Source organism: Doryrhamphus excisus, chromosome 14, assembly GCF_030265055.1.
Source record: "Doryrhamphus excisus isolate RoL2022-K1 chromosome 14, RoL_Dexc_1.0, whole genome shotgun sequence".
Lineage (NCBI taxonomy): Eukaryota > Metazoa > Chordata > Actinopteri > Syngnathiformes > Syngnathidae > Doryrhamphus > Doryrhamphus excisus.
In genome coordinates, this window is record NC_080479.1 from 8,170,514 (window position 1) to 8,182,746 (window position 12,233).

At 45.2% G+C, this 12,233-nt stretch overlaps 1 protein-coding gene across 3 annotated transcripts in view; it reads left to right on the forward strand.

Moving 5' to 3' along the window:
- The window catches only part of grin2da (glutamate receptor, ionotropic, N-methyl D-aspartate 2D, a), a 99,219-nt gene that overhangs the window by 816 nt on the left and 86,170 nt on the right, over nucleotides 1-12,233 (forward strand). For 2 of the 3 annotated variants that reach the window (XM_058047668.1, XM_058047670.1), the window contains exons 2-3: nucleotides 134-220; nucleotides 4,034-4,348. The gene's annotated coding sequence lies outside the window, so the exon portion shown is untranslated. Of the gene's footprint in view, nucleotides 1-133; nucleotides 221-4,033; nucleotides 4,349-11,783; nucleotides 12,167-12,233 lie in introns of those variants that run through there. The other variant, XM_058047669.1, reaches the window with a different exon arrangement.

Consider the following 12,233-nt stretch of genomic DNA (forward strand, 5'->3'; position numbering starts at 1 on the left):
ACTGAGCCTTTAATTGCTCAACTCATCTCCTGAAATCAAATGCCTTTTCGATATTATCTATTGAAATTCACCTGTTATGTGTACTGCAATGAGAATATTCATAGGTTGCGTGTTTCACCCTTTCGTCCAACAGGGGGCAGCATTGAGCCAACCAGATGCATTGCTGGGTTAAGATGGCGGCAAAACTGTGACTTCTTCAGTGCTCACCATCAGCATTTCGGTATGTTCACAAACATACCCAAACATACCTTTTATTAAAAATGTTTTTCTTTCACACTCAACCTGGAGAGAAAAGACTGTACTAATATTGCACTACACAGTTGGAACCTGCTTTTTGGCGAGGTTAGATTTCAGGACGAATGGCAAAAACTGCTAATAATTGATACAATCATAAAGTATTTGTTACCCCCCAGGATCCTCTACTTCCCTTTTTCAATTGCTATTGTTCACACGTGCTGCAGTCCAGATTGTATTGGTACACATAAAATACAAGTCACTAAAATACAAGTGATATGTAGTATTCTGGTGACCAGACAGTGGTGGTTGCAAAACATTGATGGAACATTGCCTTATATTATATTTACTTAACCCTGCATTAAATCATGAAGTCAGCCACAGCATGCCTGATATGATGGAATGAAAAAAAGCTTATCCTCTCATTCCTTGTGGAAGTGGTATTTTTTTGGCTCAAGTTCATGAATAAATAGTTCATTCATTCATTCATTTTCTACCACTTTTCCTCACGAGGGTTACTGGAGCCTATCCCAGCTGTCTTCGGGCATGAGGCGGGGTACACCCTGGACTGTCACAGGGCACATATAGACAAACAACCATTCACAGTCACATTCATACCTATGGACAATTAACAATTTGGAATGTGGGAGGAAACCGGAGTACCCGGATAACATGCAAACTCCACACAGAGATGGCCGAGGGTGGAATTGAACCCTGGTCTCCTTGCTGTGAGGTCTGCGCGCTAACCACTAGATCGCCGTGCCGCTAAATAAATATGTAGTTCAGAAATAAATTGAAGGCTCACAGGAAATCATAACATGTATTTCATAGCCACAGTGTAGCTTCTAGCACAGGGGTGGGCAAACTACGGCCCGGGGGCCACATGCGGCCCACCAAGCGTTTGAATTCGGCCCGCCAGTTACTTTCAGAGTATTTCAACTTTTAACATGTCTTATTCAGTAAAAAAAAAAAAAAAGTATAATTAAATTTTGTTGTTTGAAGGAAATGAGAACATATAGCTGATAGTATGACACTTTTAAAAAATAAAATTAGACTAATAATTCAAGGCGGACTGTTAGAATTACTAGTGTAAAATTGTGTGTGTTAAATATATGTTCTGGGCCCCCGCACAATTTTGTTAACTCAACGCGGCCCATGAGTCAAAAAGTTTGCCCACCCCTGTTCTAGCATCATGCTTTGTGGCTGTTAATGAATGTGATGGGTAATGTAAAAAAAAAAAAGTACACACTTCAGAAGTTTGACTTGTGCCTTGGCGAGGCCATTGTCACTTCATTGTCTGGAAGGTTCCGCTGTCATCCACGTGTCAGAGACGCTGCTGATGTGTGAAATGTCAGTGTCAGCATGATGATGAGTTAATCAGCATGGTGGTCTGATCTATTGTCTCCACACTGATGTTATCAACACACACACACACACTGGGGAGGGATTAATGAGATGTTAGCGTTGTTGCCATGATGCTCACTTCCTGTTTGATGATTCTGTATTAGTGCATAGGAATGGTACAGTACGTTTGATTGAGATGAGATTGCCGGTCTGGTCCTCATGAAGCCTTAATTACGCCAAAGTGAAGGTTCCTTCGGTGACGCGTGTTTCCATGCACCCTACAGCCAGAGCTTTGATTTCATTGGCTGGTAGCGACGTGTAGCCAGCAGGCCAGGAGGCTTTGCTCCTTTACGGAGTGATGATGATGATGATGATGCCCCCAGAGGGGAGCCCTACCTGCACACACATGAGGTGGAATAGTGCTGAGTCATCTTGTTTGTGTCTTAATTTTGTGTCTTAAAATTGTGGCTTAATTTTAATCAACGTGGTATAGCCGACACGGGGTGTGTGTATATGTATATTTATATACATCCTAATGGTAACCATGGCGACGACCATGTTTCACACACTCACTGTATGTTTGATATTTCCTGACATTAAGAGCTGTTCTGTGGGCTCTCAATTACCATAATTACCCGGGCTGCTGTGTGTGTAGGCTCCGCCTCTCCCATTCGCCCCGTGTCGCTGGCCGACACGCACACGTCGTCCAGGTCCTCCACAAGCGGCGATCCTATCTTTAGACATTTCTGCAACAACAATTTAGCATGGAAATGACCTCTCAGTCTCACGCTCCTCTTCATCATCAGCATCAGCATCAGCATGGCCGAACGCCGCCGGGTGCGGTGTGAGTGACAGCCAGGCCGCTGTTGCCAAGCCGTGAAGCAGACATGAAGGCTTCTGGTGCTGCTCTAATTTACATTTACTCTTTTGTCAGCTCCTCCTTTAACGAGTCAAATACTTCAACTGTGAAAACCTTTTTCATCCGGTGATGATGCATTTCAAAGACAAGTGCCTTTCCTGCAGGACACACACACACACACACACACACACATTGCAGTGAAAGCCTCGCAGGATGTGACACGTGAAGATAATGTTACATCTTTATACTGTGTCCATTTCCTTGTTCTTCTTCTGCACCAAACTCCTCCAAGAATGCTTTTACGGACCTTCCTTTTTAAACTGGGAACAGAAAAGGTCTTTCCTCAAAGCGTTCCCACAAAGTTGGAAGCACGCACTTGTCCAAAATGTCTCTCCAAGATGGAGAATGAAGGTACATTGATGGATCCGTTCATTAATGAGGGGGTAACGCTTTGGTGCATGAATCTGTTTTGTCAAAGTGGTTAGGATTTATTTGCAGTACTGAGCTGAGCGATGTTCTTACAGCAGTTTAGTTTGTAGCTTGGAGATGTTTACACAATTCTCTTAGGGACTGAAACACTTTGCCTCAGGCTGCCAGTGAAGAGAAAGGAGTTTTTGTCTTTCCGCCCAACAAAGTTTTGGCGTCTTGCTGCAGGACAAGTCTCCGGAACATGGCTTCACACCTGGAATGTTTTTCTTCAGCTCCATAGAGCAGGGGTCTCAAACACGCGGCCCGCAGGCCAAATGTGGCCCGCAGGACACTAGCTTGAGGCCCCCGCCTTGATATGAAAGTTTAATGTTAGTGCGGCCCACGCAAGTTTGATATGGATGCTGTATGGTATCATGTACCCAGAAAAAATTATTACGTTTGATTAATGTTCATGTTAAAGGTTAAATAACTGTTAATAGTTATCCTCCCTATCCGTGTGGAAGTGGTAAGTTTTTGGCTATTTAAGTTTAAAGGAAATAACTTGAAGGCTACCGTTTAGGTCGCTAGCTCTCTAGTTTGCGAGTTAGCATGTGTCTCAAGACCCTGCAGTTGCGCAATATGTTGCAAATAAAAACAGTATAAACAGGGCTCTAATAATGCTTTGTTAATTTTAATCTGAAAATCTTTTTATTATTTGCCGTTTTATTATTACTATTATATTTATTTATTACTGATTGATTGATTTTCTTTATTCTTGATTTGTTTATTTATTTTTTATCTTATTTTGTGCAGAAAAATAAAAATTAAGATATTTGAGAACAGTGGAATGTTTTATCAGAGCTTTTATTGTAGAAAATCGGAACCAAAGCACTGAAAAAGTTTGTATATTTTTTCAGTTTTTAATAAATAAGTTTTTTTTTTGGAAAACCTGATGCGGCCCAGCCTTGCCCAGACCCTAGCTCCAGTGGCCCCCAGGTAAATTGAGTTTGAGACCCCTGTCATAGAGCATGATGTGGGACTGGGCGTGTCATAATGGAGCGTGTCCCACAGGACTACAATCTATCTGTGGCAGTGGTGGGTGGGAAAAAGTGAATAAAAAAACAAAGCAAAATATGAAAATGACTTTTTGTGGTGGGTAAAAATGCCTTTCTTGTTTTTTTTGGGTAGGGACCGAAAGGACAAGATGCCGGAACAAGTTTTCCTCGGAGCGTGGCTGGGCTCTCCTTGAGAGATAAGATGAGAAACTCAAAGTAGAACCGCTGCAGCTGATGTGGCTCGGGCATCTGGTCAGGATGTCTCCCGGACGTCTCTCTGGGGAGGAGTCCAGGGTGCTGCCCCCGCGACTCAACCTTGGATAAGCCATAGAAGTCGGATGGATCCATGTTCATGAGGCTGCCCCTGCTGGTCCACATGAGAGGAGGAACCAAAAAGAACCTTCTCCATGATGGAGCAGGAAGCTGGCAGCACATGAAAGATTGCACGGTAGGATGGCTGAGCCTTTTCTTCTCACATTCACATCCAAGTGAAGCGGTGCACGTCTTTGTAGCATGGTCCTGATGGTACACCAGATGTCCTCTTCATCAGTGGGGCTTGTTGAGGTTTGCTTGCTGCTGAGGCCACCTGACTTTTGACTTCCTGTCCAAGCACTGTAGAGTCGCGTACACGCACAAACACAATGTGTCATCAAGCCTTATGGCAGTGATGTCTTCCTCTACACCAAAATCTTTCAGTCGTCAGATTCCACTTCAGAACCAGAACTAGGAAACGTCTCTCCTGGACTAGCTGAGCCCATGGTAGGTCACATTGTGTTTCTGCTGGGTGCATCACAAGGTGAGCGTTCCTCCTCAGGCCATCGTCTTGTTCTGTTGTTGTTGGCTGCGCTCACCGCCTCAGGAAACGCGCAACCGCTGTCAGCTTCTTCCCGGTTTTCAAGTCCTGATCGGACCTCGTGGCGGCGATTTGCCCCGCCGCCACTGTGCAGGCCACAAACAACATTAAAAATGGATTCCCTTCTCATCCATGACGGGAATTCATCAAGCGCGTCGAGATTGACAGGCTGCAATAAGATGGAGGAAGCAGTCTGACTCAGCCAAGTACGTTGTTTCATTTGCTTCATTCTGTTGTGCATTGATCATTTATTTATCTCTCCATAAATGCTCGGTCACCATAGCAACATACAGCCAACGCTGCTCAGTTTTTCCCAGTGCGGGCTCAGTGCGGGTTGCGGTGAGATTGGGCTGATGAAGTCGACATAGTAGACCGTGTTGACATGCCTCCTTCACTTACTGTAGGGGTGCACACATGCATGTGCAAAGAGCACTAGCACTGTTTAAAGTAAAGAAATAATTGTAATAGTAATACAAGTAAATAAATAAATAGAATAAAGTGTAAAATAATAAAATAAAATAAAATAAAATAAAATATAAATAATAAATAATAAATAATAAATAATAAATAATAAATAATAAATAATAAATAATAAATAATAAATAATAAATAATAAATAATAAATAATAAATAAATAAATAAATAAATAAATAAATAAAATATAAAATAAAATGTAAAAACTAAAAATAAAAAATATATATTTTCTTAATTTATAAAAATAAAAAAAGACAGCATAGACGTCATACATACTGTTATTATTATATATATGATATATATAATATAAATATAATAAATAAATAGAATAAAGTGTAAAATAATAAAATATAATATAATAAAATAAAATATAAATAATAAAAAAATAATAAAAAAATAAAAAATAACAAATAAATAATAAATATATAATAATAAAATAATAATAAAACTAAAATAAGATATAAAAATGTAAAAACTAAAAAAAATAGACATCATAGACGTCATACATACTGTTATTATTATATATATGATATTATTATATTATATATATATATTATATATGACATTATATATGATATATATAATATAAATATAATAAATAAATAGAATAAAGTGTAAAATAATAAAATAAAATATAATAAAATTAAATATAAATAATAAAAAAAATAAATAAATATATAATAATAAAATAATAATAAAACTAAAATAAAATATAAAAATGTAAAAACAAAAAAAAATAGACATCATAGACGTCATACATACTGTTATTATTATATATATGATATTATTATATTATATATATATTATATATGACATTATATATGATATATATAATATAAATATAATAAATAAATAGAATAAAGTGTAAAATAATAAAATAAAATATAATAAAATTAAATATAAATAATAAAAAAAAAATAAATATATAATAATAAAATAATAATAAAACTAAAATAAAATATAAAAATGTAAAAACAAAAAAAAATAGACATCATAGACGTCATACATACTGTTATTATTATATATATGATATTATTATTATTGTCACTCTGTCCCCCCCCCGCGTGATCAGCTTATTGTCATTTAATATGGCATTGAATGAATGAATGGCACCCCCCCCCCCCCCCCACCCCCATGCAAAGAGACTGGAAGTCATGCTGCAAGGTGACTAGCTGTTTACCCACAAGCCACTGCAGCCCACTTGATTGGCACCATTGTGTGTCGTGTTTTATTCCTGGTGGAACATACCATTCCATCCTGTCAGGAAAAGAACACTCAATCCATCTTCCATCCATCTTCGACTCAGCACTGTGCTCCTCCCTCTCCCCCACCGCAGCAACAGCAGGTGTAGACCAGGTAGCCGCTAACGAACAGCCTGCGTAGCAATGGTAATCATGATTAACGAGCCTCGAGGTGCCGGCCAGGCGTGCAGCGTGGATGTGGACGTAGAGCGGAGAAGAAGAATCATGGAGTGCGGCTTGATGGAGTGTAAATCTGTTGGCCGACTGAAGTGGCTCATCCTTTGCCCCCCCATCCCCAAACACCACCACCCCAGGCATAAAGAGGAAGGCTGGAAATGTACGACTGAGGAGCTGCCATAAAGACTGAAAAAGTGTCTCTGGGTCAGTGAGCTGGCAACCACGATGTCTTCTTGAAAGGATGGAGAATTTGGGACAATATAGTATGGAGACACTGCCCCCCCTCCACCACCCATGATAGTTGCAGAGAAGGTAGTGTTGGCATTGGCCTGGACTTCATTGCGTTCGTCCATCTCGTTGACCGGTCAGTGATCTGTCATTCCCTCCACGCTCCCTTCCACGATGTCCATCAAGTTCTTTTACAAGCAGCGCAGGAAGTGTCCAATTGGCGTAGCTTTGTTACGTCAGGATTTATTCCTTGTCCTAATTGTCCCCTGGGGACACTAAAGATTGACCAAACTCTCTGATCCATGAATGGGTGATCAGCTCATGGTTTCATGGTTTCCGGGGCAACGAGGCCTCCATGCACGCCGACTTGTCCTCCCGGTCGTCTCTTTGAGGCTGTCAACGTGTCTGTCTCCTTGAAGCGTCTCCTCTCGCCGCGCACCGGTCTCCTGTCTGCGGCGCCGTCTGTTTCCTGTCATGTCCGTCTCGTGTTTGGATGTCTGCGCCGCTCGTTTCCTTTCTCGTTCATCTCAACCACTTAAAACTTTTCGCGGTCGACATTTGAAGGTTAGTCTCTGTCCTCACGACACAGCACCTTCACACCAGGATGATGTAGTATCATCTGCAGTGTACTTCACGTGTACTAGTAGAGGTGTCACAACATGGCTAGATTCAAACGTGACAAGATTTCTCATTCAGGCACCAGGCCTGGACTATAATGAATGAATTAATTAATCACACAATACCTGGAAATGAACTGGATCATTTTGCCGGTCTCTGTATATCGCCATGTGCATGCGTGTCTGTTTCCTCTTTTCCTGCCACCAAACAGACAGGAAGAGATTCACTCGTGGCGCATTTGTTCCACAGAAAAAGAGCATGAATGGATTGAGCTTTTCTGTCATACAGTCCCTTTGTCTCAGTGGGTGGAGGCGGGGCTGCTTTCATACACACACAGTGCAGAAAAGTGTAATGTAGCAGAATTTAAATTGGGAGATTGCAATATATTGTCATGGATTTTTTCATGGATTCAATCTCATGTATGGGCGGCACGGTGGTCTAGGGGTTAGCGCGCAGACCTCACAGCTAGGAGACCAGGGTTCAATCCCACCCTCGGGCATCTCTGTGTGGAGTTTGCATGTTCTCCCCGTGCATGCGTGGGTTTTCTCCGGGTACTCCGGTTTCCTCCCACATTCCAAAAACATGCTAGGTTAATTGGCGACTCCAAATTGTCCATAGGTATGAATGTGAGTGTGAATGGTTGTTTGTCTATATGTGCCCTGGGATTGGCTGGCGACCAGTCCAGGGTGTACCCCGCCTCTCGCCCGAAGACAGCTGGGATAGGCTCCAACACCCCCGCGACCCTCGTGAGGAAAAGCGGTAGAAAATGAATGAATGAATGAATCTCATGTATGGTCACATGACAGCCCTCGTGAGGAGACAAGTTGAATATGTGAATGCGTCGTTGAGTAAACATGGGGAGGTTTTTTTTTTCAGTCCATTTACAAAAAAAAATAAGGTCTTCATTTAAACGCGTGTTGATGGAGACACAACAAAGATGGCAGCGCGATGATGCGTGCCGGTTGAGCATAACGTTTGGGCTGCAAATGACACAGGGCTCCTCCCCTAATGGCGCATTTATTTGCCGCTCATTATTCCAGCGAGGCAGATGCCATTATGCTAATCACGGCCTCATTCCCCCAACCGACTCATCTCCCACACTGTCCCCACAGCCTCAGAAACATCTTGGAATGATAGCGATGGTAGTGAGACATGTTGGTCTTCCAGGAAGGCTGTGGCGAGGCCCTCTGATACATTCTGTCCATTGAAGGTGCTATAATATCCAATAATATGTCTCGTTACAACGTTCCCAGGGCCTGCAAATGGCCCTCGAGCCACACTTTGGACACCCTTGTTTTATGTTCCGTGTGATGTCAAGGACACGTCCTTGTACATTTTCAGACTTGATTTCCTCCTTTGCACTCGATACGAAATCAGAGTGATTCCCCCCTTCACCCCTCCCGTGACTCATCAGGTGCTAATCAACGCTCGCATTATTTCTCCACTCTGCCTGGCGGCGTCCAAAAGTGCACGTGTGCCTCATATTTAATTCATCACCATCAATACTCTTTGTCCAAAATGTGGACCGGATCCACATTGACAACTGCCGTCCAGTGAGAGGCTGGTTGTCAATCATTATGGCCGCCGTTCGCCGCAGGCAGAGGCAGGTTCACTTGACAGGAAGTAGATGAAGTTTGCTCTGGCCAGCGTTCTCCAATGGTTTCTTCTAACAGACGTCTGCCACTAGCCTAGCACGCCGCTGAGCTACTACCTTAGCCTCTCCTATTTACTTATTCTAAACTTAGTGTTTCAAACAGAGTAGGGATGAAGGACATAAGAGGCCCAGAACTTTCCCCCCCCCCACTCAGCCATAATGTGTCCATCTTGGCCATGACGTGTCTGTCTCGGCCATGACGTGTCCGTTTCGGCCATGACATGTCTGTCTCGGCCATGACGTGTCCGTTTCGGCCAGGACGTGTCCGTTTCGGCCATGCCGTGTCCCGTCTCGGCCATGGCGTGTCCCTTCTTGGCCATGGTGTGTTCGTCTCGGCCATGGCGTGTCCCTTCTCGGCCATGGCGTGTTTGTCTCGGCCATGGCGTGTCCCGTCTCGGCCATGGCGTGTCCCGTCTCGGTCATGGCGTGTCCCGTCTCGGTCATGGTGTGTCCGTCTCGGCCATGACGTGTCCCGTCTCGGCCATGACGTGTCCAGTCTCGGCCATGCCGTGTTCGTCTCGGCCATGGCGTGTCCCGTCTCGGCCATGGCGTGTTCGTCTCGGCCATGGCGTGTCCCGTCTCGGCCATGGCGTGTCCCGTCTCGGCCATGGCGTGTCCCGTCTCGGCCATGGCGTGTCCCGTCTCGGCCATGGCGTGTCCCGTCTCGGCCATGGCGTGTCCCTTCTCGGCCATGGCGTGTTCGTTTCGGCCATGGCGTGTCCCGTTTCGGCCATGGCGTGTCCCTTCTTGGCCATGGTGTGTTCGTCTCGGCCATGGCGTGTCCCTTCTCGGCCATGGCGTGTTTGTCTCGGCCATGGCGTGTCCCGTCTCGGCCATGGCGTGTCCCGTCTCGGTCATGGCGTGTCCCGTCTCGGTCATGGCGTGTCCCGTCTCGGCCATGACGTGTCCCGTCTCGGCCATGACGTGTCCAGTCTCGGCCATGCCGTGTTCGTCTCGGCCATGGCGTGTCCCGTCTCGGCCATGGCGTGTCCATGGTGAATGGTAATAGTTCAATCATTCATTTGGCTTTTTTATGCTTGAAAATGCTTTAGGCCAAAATAATAGTTTGCTTAAAGATACATTTGAGTAATAACCCCAAAAAAGCAGTAATTGCTCTTTGTTAACTGGTAAGTGTCCATCACTGTGCAACAACATCCAGACTGGATCCATTCCATCCAACCACACTGCATGTTGCCGACTAAGACCAAGTGCGGAAGTGTGCCAGTTGAGACACATTTAGCTCATCATGCCTGCTGATGGCAACAGGTGTTCATGTTCCCGGTGGCCATCTTGGCGGCGTACTGGCCAAAAACTTTAGCGTCAAACACTGAAGATAACACGTCGCCCTCGAACACCATGGACGGAGGCGCCGCCAGTCACATGACGAGGCCTCTGTGTGGGATGCGATGTGGCGAGTAAGCCTGTTAGTGACGTTGCTATTCCTGGAGACGCTTCTTTCATCTTCTCTGACGCGCGCTGATGGACTTGACTCGTTTTTGACTTGCCATGTTCAGAAAGTGTCTCACAGCAACAGACCTCGTATGCAGGATTAGAGATGCTGTCAGGATGTCTCGGTCCTCGGATCCTTTGGACCTCCTGGTAGTGTTCCACTTTGGAGTTGATCTACAAAGGGCCGCTGCTTGTGCTTCTCATTGGTTCAGTGAACCCAACAAAAAACAAGATGTAAATACTAGCTAACCAAGACCTCCTGCTGAGCTGACCAGAACCATAAAAGAACCAGGCTGACCCGCATCCACTAATGGATCTCTGTGCCGGTCTTGGGAGCGCTGTATTCCTGCTGTTTTTCCCCCCGCCGAGCGCAGAGGCATCATTTGTTCCTCGTTATCACATGAGTGTCTCCCAGGTCACGGGAAGCGGCCGCTCGGCATTCGGGCGCTGCGTCACAGGCGGGAAAGCGCCAGGACGAGGAACATTAAGCAAACTGGCGCCGAAATGAAAATAATGGCGCTGGCATTAGCTCGTCTGGCACTTTTCCTCCATTACGACGCTTCACCTCGCCGCACGCACAAACAAGCGAGGACGTACAGTATCAGACAGTGCTGCGATGCTATAGCATGTCACTTCCTGTTCGGAGATGTTTTGAGATTGGAAAAAAAAAGTTACAATTGAAGATGAAAAACAACAGTAGGAGGAAGTTGACTACAACATTTGATGACGCGTCGTTCCTGCAGCGTATGCAGAAATTAAAATGGCCGCCCAGACGCCATGATGATGATTAAAGTCTATTTTTAAACGTCTCCGTGCTGGCCGACTGGCCTCCTTTTCTATTTTTATTTTCATGACAGCCGGAGGACGCAGGCGTGCAAAGGCGGGGCGGGCCGGGGGTTTGGGTGGAGGGGGGGGCTCCTGGATCTGGAGGACGAAAGGCGGGAACAAGACAACCTCACGTGATTTGTAAGACACACCCCCTCGTACATGAACATTTCTGGAATATCAAAGTATGAATTAGAATGTCGCGCAGTTTTTCCATTGACGGGACGGAAGGGGGGGTCGGGGCGGGGGTTGAGGAAACGGAGGAGAGGAAGCGAGGAAAGGATGGATGTAAGTTAGTTTGCATTCAACACGTGTAGCGGGAAAGTAGAGAAGGGAGGGGGGAGAGAGAGAGGGCGGTAGAGAGAGGTTGCTAGGCAACGGGGCGTACATACTGAATGTTAAGCAAAGAGGAGAGAGTGAGAGCGACAGTGAGGCGGCAGCAGCAACATGTAGCCACGCTGCGTGGACCTCAGCTGCACACTGCCTCAGCGTCTGCGTCTTCTCAGGGACGCGCGTCTGTCTCTGTCTGTCCGTGTGTGCATGTGTGTGTGCATGTGTGTGCGCGCATGTGTGTGCGTGCGTGTGTGTGTGTGTGTGTGAGGGGCGGGTGCCATGACGTGTTTGGGCTGGGCTCCGAGGACGTGATCCCGCCACAGTGATCAGAGAGGATGTCCGGCAGAGGGATGGACGGATGGAGTGAGAGAGAAGCACGAGACGGAGGAGAAGAAGAAGAGCCTCGTGCGCACTGTGAGTACACGCATGTCAGCGTCACGCCGGCTTTGCCCTTCACACTCGTGCGTGTGCCATTGACCTT